A 21310-nucleotide genomic window follows, 5' to 3' on the forward strand; every position below is an offset into this window, starting at 1 on the left:
AGACTTACAAGGTCCAAAAGATAATCTTCTAAACACTGAGGTGGTCAGCATTTTATTAACGCAGCCACAGCTGTCCTACATCAGCATCTTACCTGTTTACTGAATTGCAACCTGCTTCCAAACATTTTATTCTTGGTCTCCTTTGAATTGGACATGCCATGGATGAACATGTTAGACATCGAAGACAACAAGCAGAAAAAGGAATTCACAATGATGGAGGTCGAAGGGAAGAACCGGCACAGGTAGGCAGCGTGAGCCCCAACCCTGAGGATCATCATACTCTAAGAAGCAGGACCTGTCCTGTGTGGTCACACACAAGAGGCCAGATGAGTTCATGGCATTTCAGATGAGATCACGTGTGGGCCTTGCTGTATGCAAATATCACTGAGGCTGTTACAGCCCCAAAAGGCAGAGACCAACCACACAGGGAGGCCAACGAAGACCGCAGGCACAATGGTGTATTCACACAACCGGCATTCACTTCTCTCATTCTCACCTGCCACAGGCAAAACTGCACAGGTCTCCAATTATGAATACAAACATACCGCCCCCCAACTCTGGGAAAGTACAACTATGTAGTTCTATCTTAGCCAAAATTTTGCAAACAACTCTAACCAAACATGGGTTTTCTTTCCTGGTCCTGTCTTCTTTTCAGAGAGAGAAGAACCATTTCTGCTGGGTTCCCACCCTCCACCAAGCAGGGTCTTGGGCCTACATTGTCCCTTAATCTCCAGTCACTGCTGCCCGTTGCTGAAGGCTGATGTGCAGACAGGAATAGGGACTGTGTCAACGCTGGGAGCTGAAGACCACAGGTGTCTCTCCCAAGTGGAACTGCTGCTCTTTGCTGTTTGTATTATTTATTCTTTTCAGAAGGAAAGGGAAGTGAGGTCTGAAGTCAAAGAGCAAAAATAGCCAGGCTGGGAGCCCCACAGAGTCCCTCTTGTGCTGGGAGTCTCCTGGGCCAAGAGCAACACTTGGCGTGAGAACAAGGAGCCCGTCTGTGAGCAGCAAGAGCCAGTCTCATCCAACCACCCCCGGGAGACCGGAGTCCAGGGCCTGGCTCCACCCTGGCTTCCTGGCAGGAACCAGCTCCCCAGGGGCAGGGCTGGCATGCATGGCTAGTGGTCTCCAACCACCCTGTCCCAAGCCTCCCGGACAGGGACCCAGGGACCAAACAAAGGAGCATCTAGCAGAAGCTGGAAATTTCCTCTCCTTCTGCAGAGGGCAGAGGCAGCTGGAAGGCGTGACTGCTAGTTACAGCCCCGACTGCTCCACTGCTGATGGCCAGGAAAGCAGCAGAAGATGGTCCACGTTCTTGGGTCCCTGCAACCACATGGGAGACTTAGAAGAGGCTCGTGGAGGGAAAAAGAAAAGAAAAGAAAAGAAAGAAAGTAAGCAAAAAGAAAAGGCTCCTGGTTCCCAGCTTCAGCCATTGCAACCATTTAAAGAGGGAACCAGCAGATGGAATATCTCTCTGTCTCTCCTTTTTTCCTCTGTATCTCTGCCTTTCAAATAAAAATATTAGATAAAATCTAAAAAAAAAAAAAAAGGAGAAAAATAGATATCTTTGAAGATGCTTAAAAAGTCTTTAAAGTGGTAACAATATTGGAGGTGGGCCTTAAGCAAACAGGCACATTTTTTTTAAAGATTTATTTTTATTATTATTTTCTTATTGGAAAGGCGGACATACAGAGAGGAGAGACAGAGAGGAAGATCTTCCGTCCGATGATTCACTCCCCAAGTGAGCGCAAGGCAGGGAGTTGGAAGGGAAGCAGGTCTCCCGGGATAGAACCAGCGCCCATATGGTATCCCGGGCGTGCAAGGCGAGGACCTTAACCACTGTGCCACTGCGCCGGGCCCCAAACGGGCACATTTTACACTTGTTTCATTTCTGGCTCCTAATTCCAAGTTGCAACCTGGCTCGTCTCAGCCACTGTGAGCATCTGGGGAGTGCAGCAGCTGATGGAATTTTCTCTCTTGCTCACTCTCCCGGCCACTTGCAGCAACTAGTTTTTGTTCCCCCCTCCCCACCCCCAATGGGAAAGATCATTTTAACTTAGGTCAAGGAAACCAGAGAACACTCACATAACAATCTGAAAATAATCTATCCCTCGAGAATCCATTGGTTTGAGTCAATAGCACCTCTTAAATCAGCAGAAATGAAGGCCTAATAAAACACCTCTGTGTGCTTTACATAGCAAACATTCATCGTTTTAGCCTGTTGTTGCTCCATCTCACACTTTGGGAAAGTGTGCAAAGAGGATGTGATCTGATGTCCAGAGAGACAGAAAGGCAATTATGAGTCTGGGATCACAGACTCCAAGTCAATCAAATCAAACACAGCGCCCTCAGGTGGACACGGAGAAGCTGCTAAACATTACCTGGAAGGAGAACCTGTATTGTAAATATCGTCCATCCACTTGTCCACACACACATACGAGTACATAGCTGAAGTTATCCATATGACTGGGATACAGAGGATTTTCATGATTATCATAAAGTCCAACTGTAAATACCTGAGCACACAACATATCTTCCTACTGGTTATGAAGAGAGATACCAAAGGCTTGAGATAATAGCAATCACAACCTAACTACACTACTTCCTTTTAGTATGTACACAGCTCACCATGCACGATTCAAGATTTACTATCATTAACCAGCAGCCTCAAGCGTAAGGGTCTTGCATCCTACAAAGTTTAAGGATTATAATGTAAAATTGGAGTGAACATTCATGTTTTCACTCTAAGAAGCATTGGGAAAAAAAAAAAAATCCCCACAAATCCAAAAGTCTAACCACGACAATAAAAGGAGAATGGGTGTGAGCGGGCACGGTCCCTCATTCACTAATTTCTCCTTCATTTTAAAAAGTGAACGTCATAACAGATCTTTATGCAAAACTGCCAGGTGGGCTCTGCTTAGGGGGGAGGTCCCTCCAGCTATCTGCCTGTCCCCTTCCCGTGCCCTATTGAATGGCAGCAATGTAAGCCATTCTTACCAGGCAGGATCCTTTAGGCTCAACAGCAAATCAACAAATCAGGTGCTAAGTTCAGTATCCTACAAAGATCTATGTAGATATGGAAATTAGCCAGAAGGTAACAAGTCCATTGCTGCTCCCTGCTAGGCCAGCCCGTCCCTACCCTTTACAGTCACTTCAGTCTGAGCTGTAGGAGAGACACTAAACACAAGCACAGCTCGAACCTTTCTTTGGCTTCCATACAATTAAGCTGATAGAATTACTACCGGCACCACACTCTTTCAAGGGAGACAGGTTTGAAGGGATACTAAATGGAGTCAATTTTCTTTCCCATTATTTTGGTAGATCTTCGATCTACTTTTCTAGGAGCTGTTTTCCTCTGGACAGGAGCTGTTCTAGCCATGGCCTTGGCTGACTCCAAGGTCGTTATTATTTTAAATAGCGGCAATGCCAGGACTTGACCTTCCAATTATGCTAAATAACAGAATAGAAGAGGATTACTGAGAATTTGGGGGCATAGTGGTCAAAGACATCTGGCTTTTGATCAGCACATTTAATGAACAACTGAGGTAAACAACGTGCTTTAAAATCAAGGTCAGTGTGGGACCATCACACCACTACACATCACAGCCTGAAATGCGTAGACATAATTTCTGATGTCAAAATGAGAGCAGGTCCCTCTACAGCACTCTGGGGCCTCCAATGCGCATGCATTCACTATTTCAACCCTCCAACAAAGGAACAGGAGACAGTATTTTCATTTTAAGAATCAGATTTCAACAATGGTAAGTAACAGGCAAGGTGAAGGTGCCGCTTCACTTCCCAAATGCCTGTAACTGGCAGGGCTGGACCAGCTAATCCTGAGGGATAGGATGTCAAACCTGAGTCTTCCATGTAGCAAGATTCCAAATGCGGCCATCACCTGCTGCCTCCAAGGATCTACATGAGTAGGAAGCAGGAGCCAGAGCTTCAACTGAACCCAAGCAGTCAGATACAAGATGCAGGATCCTACCATCGCCCCTAGGGCCACAAAGGTCAGGGTGGAGCCTGGCTAAAGCCAGGAGCCAGGAGCCTCATCCTGGTCTCCCAAATGAGTGGCTGCTGGGGTCCCTGTGATGGGTGTGGAAGACAGGAAGGTGTGAAGAGTATTGTTCCATTGAAGGCAGGGCTGCAAGGAACTTCCCGCTGTGTGGCAGGGCCCAGATATCTCCACCTCCCTTTGCATGGACACTGGACAATCCTATTGAGATTTCTGTAATCTATTTAGGCATTGTCTGCCTCTGTGGAGTTAATGTTTACTACTGATGTGAGCTTGGAAGTTGATGTTGCTGATTACTGTTTTAGCCAAAGGGCTTAGGGTTTTCCCTCCCCCATTGACCATATGCTAATCAAGGGTGCTAACTCCCCCTTCTGATCCTATGCTAATCAAGGGTGTTCTGTCTTCAGGTGTAGTGGGAATCTATTCTTTCCCTCTTTCTTTGATCTTTTAGGTTCCTCCTGTGAAGTTCTTCCTTCCTTGACTGTCTCAAGACCAAGCTGTAGAATGAGAATTGTGGTAGGAATGTGTTACTGATTGATATGCACCATCTATTGAGAACTTTCCTAGCCATGGCGCCAGGTGGATAACATCCTAGCCTTAGGTGAAACAAATGACAGAGTTATCTTTAGAAACACCCACTTGACCATGACATAAAAAGTCTGAGCCAGAGTTTGACTGATTCTGTATAAATAAAGCGGACAGCTTTCCCGCATTGTCCATTATGATGATGAAATCCTAGTGGTCCGTCTTTCTTCTTTGTGCCTCATCCATGCACCCTTCGCGAGTTCTGAACTCAGCTGGAGCTGGACTCTGGCAAGTGCCAGGGACCTAAACACTTGGGTCATTTCTGTTGCTTTTCCAGAAGCATTAGTAGGGAGCTGGATTGGAGCAGCCAGAGCTCAAACCAGTACTCAGATGGGATATGAGTATTCATTGTGACATAATGTGGGCCCCTTGTGAAATTAACTGTTAATGGGATGAGAGTAGAAGATTTTTAGGAAAATTATTCCTCTATTTCTCTGAGATATTTACTCTCTGCCAATTCTTTTTTCTTTTCTTTCTTTTTTTTTAAAGCTTTATTTAGTTATCTGAAAGGTGGAGTTACAGAGAGAGATGCAGAGAGAAATATCTTCCATTTGCTGGTTCACTCCCCAAATGGCCACAATGGCCAGTGTTAGGCCAAACTGAAGCCAGAAATCAGATGCTTCCTCTGGGTCTCCAAGCACCTGAGCCATCTTCCACTGCTTCCCAGGCACATTGGCAAGGGAGCTGGATAGGAAGTGGAGCAGTCAGGATGTGGACCTGCTATACCCCCACAGCAACACCCACCTCTCCTTACATTAAAAAGAAAATTAAAGCAGCTCCAATAAAAATATGTGTTTCAACTTCTAAAGAACATAACATAGTCATTTGAATACAAATTTCTTAATTAAAAATTTAGAAAATGTTCACTACCTAACCTCAAAAGCTCATGAAAAAAGATACTTTTTCTTACTGCCCTGAGATAAAGTTAGTAAGTGGGAAAAGTCCTGGGGAGGGAAAAACAGTAACTGATATTAATGGCTTCATGTCACATCTGTATAGTTTTACTGGGCAATCTTGTTCGACACTGGATCATGTTGTATGACAGGTGGTTAACTGTGAAGGCTTTTTAAAGAGTAATGGCTACTTGAACAAACCACTTTGCTTCCTTTGGTCTATGAGAAGCCCGTTGTTTGGTGTCTCGTTAGCATGGTCCCTGCAGCAAGTGAGTAGCTACTCGAATCTTACACATGGTAAACTTATGAGTGGACACATGGTCACCAGAATAAAGGGCATATTTCTGGCCCCCCTTGCGGCTAGGTGTGGCCATGCAGCTAATTCCACAAACACAGAAGCGTTTCATCCCAGGACTGTATAACAGCTTCTAAGAAGCTTCCTTAAAAAAACAGTTGACAGGCACACATTTTTTTTTTTCTGCTGGATAGAACAGAAAGGGTGACCTGAACCATGAGGACACAGCTATATCCGGGGGACTGTAGAGAATTAGAACAAAAGGACATTGGTTTCAAAAGTCCTTGTGGGGCAGAATCACCAGTGGATTGCTATTCTAGCATTCTATGTTGCTGTCATCACTTATTTATAATTTAAGGGGGAGAAAGAGAGAGAGAGAAAAAGAGAGAGGGAAAAACTGCCATCTGCCGGTTTATTGCCCAAATGTTTCCTAGCACAGAAATCCAGACTGGGTTTCCCTGTGTGGGTGGCAAGGGCCCATCCCTCAATTCATCTTCACTACCTCCCAAGGTGTGCATTAGCAGGAACCTGGAATTAAGAATCCTGAACAGTGTGCCCTAACTGGCATCTGAACCAGCAGGCCAAATGTCTGCACCTCACTAACACTTTAGGCTCTGACATTTCCAGTGGTTGACCAGAATCCATTCATCTACATTCTGAACTCAAGGAAGGAAACTGCTTCTGATAAATCTGCCTTGCACTCATCTACTCAGACCCAAATCTAGGTATCCAAAGAGCAGGGTTAAGTCCTGATTCCCATTTTGCTCACTGTTCTTTCTAAAACATGAATAACTATGTCAGAAATAGCAAATGCAGCCACCTGCTGGGTCTAGAGTTTTAAAAAGTTTCAGCAGTATCCACAGGATTCAAATGATTGCAAGCAACACACGGTCGTTCATTTTATTTGAAGCCTTTAATTCCTTGATCTACTCCATCCACCTCTCCAAGCCCCTTCAAACTCGGGTTAGCAGAGAAAAACACAGCCTCCCGGGAGGAAATGAGCGGCAATGCCAATCAGCGGCAATGCACCTGTGGGACAGCTTGGCTTCTCGTTTCCAGCAAGGAAACAGTCAAAGACACTGGGGCCATCAACAGGAAGGAAGCCAGGGAATTTGTGGATCCCATCTGCCGGTGATAAATGTAGAGAAAGTTGTCATTTATTTACACTCCTCAAAATAGAATCTACGTTAAGACAATATGGGGCGATGGAGCCAAGAATTCCAGGCAAGGACAAGGAAATGCCACAGTTATTCTCCAACCCCCCAACAGTATGAGAGTGCTTCAGAAAGTTCACAGGAAACTGGAATTACAGGATACATTTATTTTTGGTGCAAATTCTTCAATCCACACGGTTTTCCTCAACACATGCATTTGTCATGAACATTTTGAAAACTCCTCATGGATTAGCACTCAAAGTTTAGAAGCAACTGCTTTTCTGTGAAGATTCAGATGGGGAATCACTGAGTGGGTAAATCGGAAGTAATCCACAGGTCTCACACAGACACTCTCAAGTTGATCCAAGTTCTCTAAAGCAAAGAGCAGATGGCATCCCTTTTGACTGTAATGGGTCACCACTCACAAACATGCCTCGTCTGTTACAGACATGCAGTTCTCAGCATTCTGAATGTAAGTGAATATAGTTGGGAGCGACCACTGGCTCTCCTCTCTCAGCCTCAGAAACTACAGTGACTACCCGGATTACACTTACCATGGAAAAGAGAAAAGCAAAGGAAGACAAGAGAAGAGGAAGATGACGAATGGGAGGGGACACCCACTACGAAGCACCTGCCTGTGGAATCTGTTGTGGCACCCAAGAAGTAACTCAAGGGATGAGGGTGCATTTGGTTCAGGGATTAAAATGCCAGTATGCCATATGAGAGTGCCTGGATCTAAGTCCCAGCTGCTCTTTTCAACCAGCTCCCTGCCAAAGTGCATGCCAGGTAGCAGGTGAGGTTCAAGTGGGCTCCTGCAGGTGAAGGTACAAGTAGGAGACTCCGAGTGAGCTCCTGGCTTCACCTGGCCCAGCATCAGTCACTGTGGGTATTTGGCGGGGGGGAGGGGACTGAACCATGCAAATGGGAACCTTTCATTCTCTGTTTATCAAAGAAACACAATAAATATGTTTTTAAAAATCAGGCACTAGAACCACTATCATTTTGTCATTCCATAAATGTACCAGTTGACCCCACTGGACTTTGAATTCCAGTTAATATGTAAAATTATTTCCCCACATGAAGAATACTTTTAAACCACTAGAGGTTTCTTCTCTGGAGGGTCTCTGGAAAGGACTCCAAATTCCTGCCCCCAATCTCAAAACCAAACCCTCTGACTTATAACAAGACTGACTCATTAAAGATTTTTGTTGTTGTTGTTGCTTTTCAGGGTTCACTCCATTTTTACCTTCCCGGATGCATTTTAAGTTCCACTTGTAAATGTTCAACCACTTGTCCTTGAATTCTAGAATGTTCTAAGCATCTTCTTTCTCAACAATCTTGATTACATTTCCTACGTAAGAAAATTACTATCCAGCAAAGGCCTCTGCTCCTTACACACAAATGATTCTCACATCTCACAAGTGGGTAGAGGGGAAAATTGTTTGGATGTGAATGAATGAGATGCTGTATCAAAGTCCTCCTTGTTGTAGACTAGCAGGCAGACATCAGAAGGGACTAAGTGCGGGACGAGATGGAGACCTTCCTCCTACACAGTGGCTGGCGTTTCCTTCCTCCAAGAAAGCAAACACTGTGTGTCTTCCTGTTTGCAGATGTGCTTTGAGGAGTGAGTTGAAAGCATGTGCCCCCCTTTGGAAAACAGCACACGCGGAAGTGCCCCCCCAGGGAGCCGGGGCTCCAAAGGAACTGAGTGAAGGAAGGAGCTATTAGTTTGCATTCCCTTGCAGATGACTTTTAAAAGCTAAATGCACGTTCACTGCAAATTTTCCATGTTTTCTTTTCTTTAGGGGTGGATACCGTTTTTAATCCTCAACTCCTCTGTCTCCATGGGTATATTCTGCCAATACAGCCAGGACGACAACGTTCTAAGTGTGAGTTCAGGCTGCAACGATTTGCACTTGGCCCAGATTTCAGCTGGTCATGCTAAGAAAGCTCCACCTGCCACGCAGTCACTGGGTCTATCTGAGGAATGTACGTACCTCAGTCAGTGGCTCCTCAGGAAAAAAAAAAGCTGAAATGGAGGTCTAAAACAAACCTACTTTTCTACATTTGCATAATTCCCGATCAATATAATTCTAATAAAAAAAATTAGCGAAGTTACAGACATTATTTAGCTACTGGAAGAACTCGGGCTTCTGAAAACTCTTAAGTTCCCGAGCTGTCCTTAGCGCCAAGGCGCTACTGTTCACGTGACCTGTGGCTGGCACAAAGCAAGATGTGCCACCAACACAAAGACCGGATTTAGAAAACTGAGCACAACAGTGGGACTGTGAAACATCTCATTACTAGTTTTCTATGATCTATATGTCTCACTGAGATTTATAGATATATTACATTAATTAAAAGTAAGTTCTACCTATTCCTTTTACTTATTTTAATGTGGTTATTAGACTATTTAATCTGTTATATGGGGTTATGTTATACTTCTAATAGTAATAGTTCAAGAAGCTTTCCATGAGCTTGGGATTAAAGAGGGAATTTTTTTTTTAATAAAAATGTTTGGAGCCTCAAATTGGAGGTTCTCAGTGAAAAGATACAAAAGTGATTCAGAAGTAAAATTTTAAATTCTAGGTGAGGAACTGTTAGGAAGAAGCAATTAATGATCTTCCACTGCTTCCATTATACAACTTCTCTCGAAAAACCATAGATCTTAAAAACAAACGCTGAACTTCAGTCTTTGAAGCTAGGTTAAAAGAACATTTCTTCTCTAAAATCTAATGAAACTTTGATTTAAGTTGGGAAAAAACCCTAACACGTAATTGATATAGATGCACAAATGTGTGATTCCAGCACCCACCACTAGGAGGTGCATTTATAAACAAAGTGATGCTGCCATTAACAAAGGAGAGGTGAGGCAGTGACACCAGTCTCGCTCCTTCTCTCTGCCATATGTGAACTATTCTCTTCACACTCTTCTCTACGGACCAACTGCCACCTAGTAAAGACCTCGATGTCCCTCTTGAACACTTCATCCCTGTACCGAGCACACAAGGCTTGGGACCAAACTGATAGTCAACAGGAGTCTACCAAATGAATCGGAAATGTTTCTAGAAGGGAGAGAGACTGAGACGTCTGGGGAGGAACAGAGCCGACACTTCACTTCCTTGAGTTAGCCTGGGAAAACCTGGAAGGGCCTCTAACAATCCCTGCTTTCATATTCCAAAAACATTGGGGTGGAATCCGCAGGAACATTCGTCCATGTATCAGCCACATGCAAGAAACTTCTTCCTCAGCATCCTGAAGGTGATTCATTTCCAGAGAGCTCTTCCAGCTCAGCATGATCTTGCTGCTCTACAGAAAGGTAACTGATTGCTGGCCCCAGGGCTCACAGCAGTGGGCCAGTCATCACATAGTCTCAGGGGGCTGCAACACTTGCCACCACCCCCTATGAAGGATAGGCAGCCCAGGCTCTCAAGAGCCACACCCAGCTTTGACAAACCGGCTTTGTGATTGCTTACTGTTTGACACTCTTGCTCCCCCTAACAGTATTAAGCAACAGTGTGCTGCTTCTCAGAGAAGATGCACTTCAACCAATTCTTGTCTCCTTTCCTCTATGGAACGAAATGGCTTCATTTACCAGGGCACTGCATCCATGTCTTCAATGTTTTTCCCTCCCTTTGCCATCTTACTTGGGCCTCATATAATCTCATACCCATAAGCAGATACATAGTCTCACAACACGGAAGATAGTTCTGCCCTGGTCCTCTGACTCTGCAGGTCCTCTTGGCTTCTTCACTTCCCAGGAAAACCTCTTCACATCTTTCCATGGACACTTCTGTCACCAAGTTCCTCTTGATTAATCATTTCTAAAAGCAACTCATTCCTCCTTGCACTCCAATCTTACCAGCGCTACGGTGTAGCAAATAAAATGGCCACCTGTGGTGCTGGCATCACATTTAGACCCCGGCTCAAGTCATGGTTTTTCTACTTCTGATCTAGCTCCCTGCTAATGCACCTTGGAAAAAAAAAAAAGGTGCAAGTGCTTGAGCCTCTGCTGCCCACAAAAGAAGGTCCAGGCTCCCAGCTTTGGACCAGCTCAGCCTGAAATGTTGCGGCCATTTGCAGAGTGAATCTGACAGAAGCCATTGGAAGATCTCTCTGTCTCTCTTCTCTCCCTGAAATGCTCCTTTTTAAATAAGTAAAAAAAAAAAAAAAAAAGAGAGAGAGAGAGAGAGAGAGAGAGAGAGAGAGATGATTCAGGGCAATTTTTCTCCTCAGTGTTGTAGTTTTCTGGATGATGCTCTCGTGTCCCTCAGCTCCTGAGCCTTGGTGTCAGGGGTCACATCTGCATGAGATTCATCAGGAACACCAGTGAGAAAGGAAGGAAGCGGGAGCTATTTTTCACAGGGCTCTGTATCCTGCCTTCACGAACCCAGAACTGAGGACAAGAGCCACAAAATGCTCCCAGCAGCTCTGAGCAAGGGAACCCCTATGGGTAGAGACGAGTATGACTGATCACAGGCTTTTGGAACAGATGAGATGGAGTTGTGTGCAGTTGTGTGAAAATTCTATAGTCACAACACACATTCAAAACGGCAATGTCAACAATAGAAAAGAAAATCCAGGCGTGGTCATTTTGCGCAGTGACTAAGACTTGTGCAGCATCCCTTACCACAGCGCTCGGGAGGCAGCAGGTGAGGGCTCAACTGGCTGGGTCCTTACCTGGGAGACCCAGGTTAAGTTCCACTATCCTTGCTTTGGTGTGGCCCAGTCCCAGCTGTTGCAGGCGTTTGGGAAATCAGCAACCAGCACATGGAAAATCTGTCTGTGTCTGTCTCTGTCATTCTAGCTTTGAAACAAACAAACAAAAAAATCTAAGAAGGAAATGGAACCCCCCCCCCAAACATATAATTGTAAATTCTACATCCCTGCTTAATTTTGCTACCAATGTAAATCAGTGATTAAAAACCTGTCACTGGCCATTTCAGAGAATCCTTCCACCCAGCGTGGAGCTGTTGTCATGACAACATGCCTTCCAGCTGTATCTCTGTGAACAAGCTGGTGTTTAAAGGAACAGAACGAGGGTCAATCAGGTGAAATACAGAATACATTGGCAAATGTTGTAACATAGAGGGAAAATGTCTTAACCCAAGGTTATTCAGCCTGGCTTCTTTGAAACCGTAAGAGAGTCATGCTGTTTCTTTATCCCCTCCCAAATCAATAAGATTGTGCTTAGCATCGATATTTTTTACATAAAATATTAACACATCCAAGTCTAATACATCAGCTTATAAACAGGGATGTTTTCCTAACATTTCCTGGTTTGACACCTGCCCAACTCAGAGGCTGCCATCTTCTTCTCATCCCTTCTAGAGGACACATTCTCATTTACAACTGATTTTTCAATTCCAGGGAGTTGGAAGAGAGAAGTGGGACAGACACCTAGTCTTGAAGAGAGGTCTCTTAGCTCTCTTGCCCTCCCTAACTACTTACATCTCAGGCACCCTGGCATGACTCTACACATTAATTCAATGATTTTTGTAACAACCGGTAATTACTTATGAAGAAGAGCCACAAATGGCTGAGCACTTGACTATATGAGTTTATAGGTGGAATTAATGTCCTCACCGTCCATCCTCCACACGGCAACTTCAATTAACATTTGGGTTTCTGTTTGTTTAAAACTGAACATAATCTGCCACATCAACCCTAATTCAGCAGTGGTCTTGGCAATGGGATCAGAATGCTCGAACACGACAGGCTAGACGTGGTGGTTCTCACCAAGGAGTATCTACTGCTGGGGGCAACTGGAGACACACGGGAGTGTCTGTGGTTGTCACACAGACCGGGGACCAGGCATGCAGAAGACCTGCACCGAGCAGGGCACTAGGGTAGGGCAGGGTGACGCACAGTGCTGGCTTCCTGGGAGTCAGCCAGATCTAGCACGGAAAGTCCCACGTCTAGGGAAACCCCTAAATGCCAGGCAAACCATCACCAGCACATACAAAGCCCTGTCCCTCGCCACACACTGGGGAGCTTTCGCCATTACAAAGAGCACACACATGTACCCCTAAGGCTTCTAAGAATTCTCCGAGGTCCTGCAACTCAGCAGGTCCTTCTGACGGTGCTGTTTCTTTACAGTTCATATCTCAGAGGGGAAGCAATTTTGCCCACGCATACTTCTCAGAAATTCCTAGCATGGGTGAACCTTCCAGCTAAGGCTTGTGAGAATTCCTACATCAAGGCTATGAAGCATAGCCTTTTTATGGCTCGCTATAGGTCTACAGACGAATGATAAACTCCAGCAAAACCCAATCACAGGAAAACTATTAACACAGCTCTTCCTGATCAGATTCAAAACTCCAGCAGGAAGGAAACATTTCAATCTTAAAATTCAAAATACTTACTGGGAAAACAGACTAGTGACTTTTTAAACCTGTATTCTCATAGGATTCTTCATTAATTTTTAATCAATAATTTCCTCTCATGCTTTTAAGCTGAAAAGGCATCCTACACCACTGGCAGGTATAAAGACCAAATTCTCTACTTATTTATTAGAATAAAGATATACCTTCTTGGTCAAGATTCAAACCACCGACTTGAAAGTACAGAGGCTACGGCACATAATGGACCTTTTCATGATTAAATTTAAATTTTAATTTGCCTTTAGTGTGTAGGTCTATGGGCTAGCCATTTTACAAGAACAGTGACTAAAGAAAACAGAAATACAACATTCAGTTTTCACCTCTAAAACTGACTAAAAGGATTCTCAGCAAAAACACAACTCAAAATCAAAGCCCAGCTTAGATGAATGGCACACTATTTTGCTTTAACATGCTTACTTTTGTAAAGGATGAATCCAAACCAAACTTAAAAACAGCAATATCCCTAATGTATTTGTCAAACCTATGTGCTTTAAGCCAGCCAATAATTTTCAAAAACACATGAAGGGTAAACACAAGGTCTTTAAACACTCAACCATCAATTCTTTAAGTGAACACCCTCCACGTATAAGGCCAGAAGTAGAAAATCACCAATAAACCCAGGTGATTCATCTCTGGCCTCATGATCTTTATTTTTTTTTTTAAAGATTTATTTATTTTTATTGGAAAGGCAGATTTCATAGAGAGCAGGAGAGACAGAGAGGGAAAAGTCTTCTACCTGCTGGCTCACACCCCCAAACAGCTGCAATTGCCAGAGCTGAACCAATCCAAAGGCAAGAGCCAGGAGCTTCTTCCAGGTCTCCCACACAGGTGCAAGGTCCCAAGGCTTTGCACCATCATCTGTTCCTTTCCCAGGCCACAGGTAGGGAGCAGGATGGGAAGTGGAGCAGCTGGGACACAAACTGGCGCCCATAAGAGGTACTGGCGCTTGCAGATGGAAGATTAGCAGTTGAGCCATTGTGCAGCTCTGGCCTTGTGATCTTACAGCCAGCCCACAGGGAAGAGGACATCTGGATAGTAATTTCCAGTTGTGTATTATGAGACGAGTCCCATGGGAGTTTTTAGCCCTGTCTAACCTGGCTGGTGCTCAATAGATTCTTGGTACTATGAGAGCAGGGACAGTCAATTTGGCCCAAGGTTCATCTCTAGGGTCTGTCTAGGATCTGGCACTACAGTGAGGGCTTACTAAGAATTTGTTCAATGAACTGCACAGCTTTGAATCTCGGCCTCCAGGGTAAACATCTGTGGGCAGCCTAGATCCACATCCACACGGATTTACAAGAACTAGTGGTACATACCTGGCTGTCAGCAGACTCCTCACATACCGCTTTATCCCAAACACCTGCTATACCCTCAAGCTCTCCCTCCTTCCCACCTGCTGTGTGTCCTGAGGAGCTAACCTCTACAGATATCAACCATATGTTTGGCCACCGAAGGTTCTGCAGGTGATGGGAGGGTGGGAGATGAGCACAGGGCATCCATATCGCCACACCAGCTCTGCTCCTGCATGGGCTGGCTGGAACTACCCTGAGGCCACTCGCAGGCTCCCTCTCAGCTCTGCCTGGGTTCTGGGGCCTTCCCTTGAGACTCAGCCCTTGACTCAGGCCTGGATGTGCTAACAAAACCTCCTACTGCCAACTCTGGAAGGCTTCCCTGTCTCTTGGAGGGTCTGCTCAGTCTCCCTCTTCCCCTTGGACCTTTTGAAAGCTTTCCAGTTCTGCCCTTGGAGTCACCATCTATTCCCTCCTTTATCACCTATTTCCCCCTAAATCTTAGAGCCACACTGAAATGCATTATGGTTGTAGTAGTTCCCTAGGGCTGCATAGACAAGGCATTCCAAACTGGGTGGCTAGAACTCACAGGAACTTATTTGCCTATGGTTCTGGAGGCCAAACTTGAGTTGTAGGCAGAGCCAGGCTCCCTTCGGAGCCTCTAGAGGAGGACTGTTATGGACCTCAACTTGTTTAAGGTAGCATCACACAGGCCTTGGTTAGCGGCAGCACAACCCTGTCTGCCCCATCCTCATGGGTACTCTGTGTGTGTCTGTGCAAATTTCTGGCTTTTCATAACACCAGTCGTGTTGGATGAGGGCCCACCTTTGTAATTCTCGTCTCAGGCTGACCATGTTAGCAGTGACCCCATTCCTGAGTCAGATCAGGCCGATGGGTATCAGGGGTCAGGACTTCAACAACTTCGGAAGAACACAATTCAATCTGAGCAACAGCAACCTTTCAGAGATACTGTCTCCACTTGCACCTGTCTGAGGGTGGGCAGAGGCTTCACCGTATGTACCCTCAGTATCTAGCCCAGGGCCAAGCATGCTGGAGCTGTAACACAAATGTGCTCCAACAAACTACACTGGACTGGATTCTAACACAAGTTCTAACAATACACAGAACTACTGCTGCCTTGAGGAACTCATAACTCTATCCATGCCAAAACAACTAACGCACGGGTTGAAAGGAAGGGCTTGGGCACTGACGGTGGGCATCCGTTCTTCTGCTTAATCAGAGTACCCAGAGTATAATCTTACCTCTTTTTGGTGAATCAAGACAATTACTGTAATGATCAACTGCTACCATGGGGAACCACTTACACTGTACCATCATGCACGGGCATGTTCTTAGTGCTTTCACAGTTGGTTCTGGGTCTTCCCATTCCCACCTGCCATGACGCCAGGCCATCACCATGCTAACAGTGGAGGGCTGGACTGCAGCAGCTGGCTTGTTCTGATCCAGCCTCCTACCACCTGTTCCCTTCTAATCCACCACATCGAATCACTGTCAACTAGAAATCATCTGGAAAGTTGTCTCCCTATGTCTGGAGGCCCTTCAATCACCGCATTGGGAGGGCTGCAGTACAGCCCCAAGCAGGTGTCTAGTGCAAGCTCCTCAAGGCACCTGTCCTTGTTCCAGATTCTCTTCCTGGTCCATTTAATCCCCTGCCCCTACACCATGAGAAGCAATCACAGCCCATTGTGTCTAACTGTTTAAATTGCTGCAATAGAGCACCAGCTCCTTGAGGCCATAAACCACAAGGAAGCGTCCCCCAGCACACTAACTGGTCCCACTACAAATCAAGAGCTCCCTCCTGTAACATTTATGAGTCCCCGCTGTTTCAGGCACTGTGTGAATCATATGCTTACCTCATGCTGTCTTATGGTTGGCCTGGGAGGGAAGGCATGACAACATGAGGTCCTGGCAGGGCACACACAAACTGCTCCCAGATTGAGGAATCATGAAGGCAGCAAAATCCAAGAGATGCTTACCCTCCCTGGCATAAACCCCCATGCTTAGAAAAACAACGAACAAATTCTTATACTGTTTATTTATTTACATATCTGAAAGGCAGAGCAACAAAGAGATGAATAGAGAGGGAGGAGAGTGAAGGGAGAGCAAGGGACAGTCTGTCCATCTGTTGGTTCGTTCTCCAAACATCTGCCACCTTGAGGGCTGGCCCAGGCCCCAGCCAAGGAACTACATATGGGTCTCCCAAGGGGGCAGCAGGGATGCCAGGACTTCAGCCATCTTTGTTGCCTTAGATACATTAGAAGGCAGCATCACTGGACACTAAGCTGTGGGGACTCACACCAGTGCTCTGACGGGAGATGCAGCACTGCAGGAGGCTTAATGCGCTGTGCCACAACATCATTCCCCTACTTACTTCTTAATCTAGGACTTGGATCGACTCTAATTTTTCCACTGCTTTTCCACGTATCAGCAGGAAGCCTGTTCAGAAATGTAGCAGTTGAGACATGAACTGGCGTTCATATGGGATGCCAGGGTCACAGTTGGCAGTTTAATTCGTTATGCCACAATACAGGCCCTCAAAGGTTTGATTTTGTTTTAATGATTTCAAAAATCCTTCCTTCAGGGCAAAATAATGAGAAAAAAGATCAGCAACACTAAATTTATGCACACATATAAAATACTAAATATTTAAGGGCACTTGTTTAATAAAAGGTCATTATTGTTTCTCCCTCCATAAAACTCAGTTAGGGTTAACTATATGGGATACTTACTGAAATCAGATTCAATTTCCAAATTATTAGAGCTGGGACAAACGATGTTCACTACACATTAAAAAAACCTCTCAGTTTCACAGAAGTTAATGGCAATTTTTACATGGTGCTTATCTGAATTTTATGTGAACTATGTACTGCAGTATACACAAACACTGCTTTGTCAACCGTGTGGTTTTACTTTAGAACAAGCAGAAAAAAATACTCACTCATGTTTACACCTAAATTAATATTTAAAACAACTACCAAGCATCATTGTGTATTTTCCTTGGAAAAATAACTCCATGTCAATTCAACTGTCCGCTGAAACTAGCAGTTTTTACAAGGATCCTACAAGTTTTCCCTGGTTCTTCTCCCTCAGCCTCAGCTCTACAATCCCTTCGTTATGAGTCACCCTAAAAAAAAGCAAAGGTTTTGCACTCACATGATCCATTTTACTTAGTAAGTAAATGATACACACAGCCGTAGCCCCTGGCTGGCCAGCTTGCTGTTCTCAGCTTGCTGAGAAGCTGGGCAGAGGATCAAGCTGATCCACAGACACCCTGGGTGTTGCTTTAAGCCCCTTCCTTCGTGATGTTTGTTATGCAGCAACAGGAAATCCATATGGAATGCCTAGACTTTTGGGAACAAAACCAGGCTCTGTTTTCCTGTTCCCTCCGTCTTTTCCAGGCCAGTTTCCTTGGAAGCACTCTGTCTCCTGGTTATTCCTGTGGCATCCATTCTGGAGTCACTGGCCCCTTCAACAGTCCCTGCCTGCTGAGAGCAGTCAGCATGAGGGCGCCAGAGGAAAGATGGCCGAGTGGAATCCCTCAGGCCACATGCCAGCACCAAGAAACATCTGTCATGGTCAACACAGCAAAAGCTAACAGCACAAGGTCAAAGCCGAGGTCAAATTTCAGTAGTCTGCAACAACTTCATGAAGCCATGGCTCTTGTGATCTTAGAATCATGGGGTCTATGGAGACAAACACAGCCAGGATGTTGGAAGGGACCATGGTAAATGCGTTGATCCACGGCATACCCTGATGAGGGGGTAGAGGAGTCCTCTGACTGTTCACTACCTGCTCTTGCTCCTTGGAGGCAAAAGCAGGTAGCCTGCAAGTAACTGCGTAAAGTGGGGCTGGATTAGGGCCAAGAATTGGGGGCTCAGGGCCCTTACTGTGACACAGCAGGTTAAGCTGCTTCCCGTGACGCGGTGGCTCCAGCTCCAATGAGCACAAGTCTTGAGTTCCAGCTACTCCTTCCTTCCAGTCCAGCCCTCTGCTACTGTATCTGGGGAAAGCAGTGGAAGATGACTGAACTGCTAGGGGCCCTGTACCCACGTGGAAAGCCTGAATGGACTCTGGGCTCCTGGGTTTGGCTTGTTCCAGTCCTGGTTTTTTGTTGAAGTCATTTGAGGAGTAAACCAGCATGCGCACTCTCTCTTTCTCTTTCAAACAGTAAAATAAAAAAACCGCTGGGCCCAGTGCAATAGCCTAGCAGCTGGAGTCCTTGTCTTGAATGTGCTGGGATCCCATGTGGGCACTGGTTCTAATCTCGGCAGCCCCGTTTCCCGTCCAGCTCCCTGCTGTGGCCTGGGAGGGTGGTCAAGGATGGCCCAGGGCCTTGGGACCCTGCGCCCATGTTGGAGACTTGGAAGAAGCTCCTGGCTCCTGGTTCCTGATTCTCAACTCCAGCCATTGTAGCCACTTGTGGGGTGGATCATAGGACAGAGGATCTTTTTCTCCATGTCTCCTCCTTTCTGTATTTCTGATTTTCCAAAAAAAAAAACCTCAAAACAAAACAAAACTGAAGACTCATCACAGACTGCAAACAGGGAGTGCTGGGACAGTGAAAGATAGGCTGGGGCTGCAGGTAGAGGCTTAGCCCACTACACCACGGTGCCAGGCCGGGGCTGAGGGCAGGGGCTTAGCCAACTACACCACAGTGCCAGGCCTGGGCTGCGGGTAGAGGCTTAGCCCACTATACCATGGTTATTTTTCCTTTAATTGTATTTTTTTATTTTAGAGGGAGAGAAATATAGAGTATTCTTGTTTAATTTGTTGGTTCACTCTTCAAAAACCTTGGACAAAAACCTTGAATAATCAAGGGGTGAAGCTGGAAGCCAGAAACTCCAGCTAGGTGCCTCATGGAACATCTCTCTCTCTCTCTCTCTCTCTCTCTCTCTCTCTCTCTCTCATCATAACCCCATTCCCACCCTCCGTAAGTCTCTTTCACATAAATAATTTAAATAAGTCACATCTTTTTCTTTATCTATGTTGCCTAACCATGTCTTAGTTGAGAAATAAAGCTGCAAAATATCTAAGTCCATTATTTCTAAAAATAATGATATAACCTGCAGATGGTGAGCTGAATTTAATGCAATTAACTAATTAATTAATTAACTAATTACTTGACTAAATAACCTTTTAGGGGGGCAGGGTCATCCCTTGGAGAAAAGCAGAATTCTTGAGGAAATCAGTACACAAGGATCGTAGGACCCACAATATGCACCAACGGTGACCATGACGCCGCTGCGAGGTGGGGCCCAGGCAGGTCATTTCAGGTTAGTGCTCACTTCGTCACTTTAGCTCCACTGACTGATCTACCAAAATAATCACGGACAAGGCAAATATCAGGACACTCTCTGTTGCCTTCAAAGGCAGATCTCTTACCAGATACACTGAAATTAAAATAATATTTTTTCATTCAGTTACAGTTCCATCATACTATATCTCTAAAAGTATTAAAACAAGAAAAAGATAATGCCACAAAATCATTTCATTTGAATTAGGGCAAAACTGGGAAAAAAAGATGAATGTCGGTAGCTCCTGGGAAGCTGAGCAAAGCAGTACCTTTAGGTGTAGTGAGTCAGGTGTCAAAACATCGCCAACACTGCTTACACATCTTCAGATCCAGCTTCTAGCTCAGCAGCTGTAACAGCTGCTTTCCCCTTAACTACAGCATTTGGCTAGAACAGACTTGATGAATCTGAAAACAGTTTTGTAATGGATTCTGGTTCTGTTTGAAAACTTTTAGACTTCAGGGATCACAGTCTCCAATTCTTACACTGGTAGCAGGGCAAAGTCAAGATCCTAAATTTGAGACCATCTTTTCAAGCTACTCCACCAACACTCCTCTGTCTACAATTGCCCCGTCAGCCTAACCAAACAACCAGGTCAGGAAAAGCTCCGAAGCCACCAGGAAGCAAGACCTGACCCAGGAAAGGCTGTGCGTGGTGCCAGTCTACGTACCTGCTCCCTGGGATGGAGCTGTCGGTTCTCCACTCGAGCGCCTCCAGCCTCCTCTGGCTCTGGATCTACGCTGCTCAATGGTGTCCTATCCTTCTGCATGGGCTTCTGAGTCAGCTCTCCAGGCTAAGCCAGGCGTGTGTCTCTGTGTGTAAGCAAGACCTGAACTGCCCCGAGTGACGTCAGATGTGATGTGACGGAATGCGACGACCTTTGCGGCACACATTCACACGGACAACACACTGTCAAGGTCCCACGCACTATCCCTGCTGCCCCGTCTGCAGCAGGCCAGAACAAGGCAGCTCTAGAAATTGTGCGCGCTGTGGTACTGCTGCCAGCCTGAAAAGCACTGATGTGTCAAATGACCGATGCCATCCCAGAGGTGAGATCTGGAAATGTGGGCATTTGGGCCAAAATCTACTGTCTTAATCCATTACCCACGAGTGCCATGTGACACCACAAAATCATTCCCACACCCCTTTTTCAAGTGCTACAGGGAGGACTCCGAAGGCATTTTTATCTCAAATTGCTTGAGTGAACACGGAGAGGAGGAAAGGCAAAACATGAAAAACTATGAAGATAAATGTAGGACCTGACATTTCTTCCCAAGGCTTGGGGCCATCAGTACTCCGAAGGAGCATGGCAGCAACGGTGGAAATTGATCTTACGCCAGGTGTGCTAAGGAGAGTGCTGGTCTCATCAGAGGTCCCCCTCCCC

General features: G+C 45.5%; 1 protein-coding gene across 1 annotated transcript in view; it reads right to left on the minus strand.

Annotated features, from left to right (window-relative positions):
• Positions 1–21310, minus strand: part of APBB2 (amyloid beta precursor protein binding family B member 2) — a 142118-nt gene that overhangs the window by 72016 nt on the left and 48792 nt on the right. The window lies entirely within an intron of this gene.

This window comes from Ochotona curzoniae, unplaced genomic scaffold (assembly GCF_017591425.1).
Source record: "Ochotona curzoniae isolate NIBS_2020 unplaced genomic scaffold, NIBS_Ocur_1.0 scaffold_4505, whole genome shotgun sequence".
Classification (NCBI taxonomy): domain Eukaryota; kingdom Metazoa; phylum Chordata; class Mammalia; order Lagomorpha; family Ochotonidae; genus Ochotona; species Ochotona curzoniae.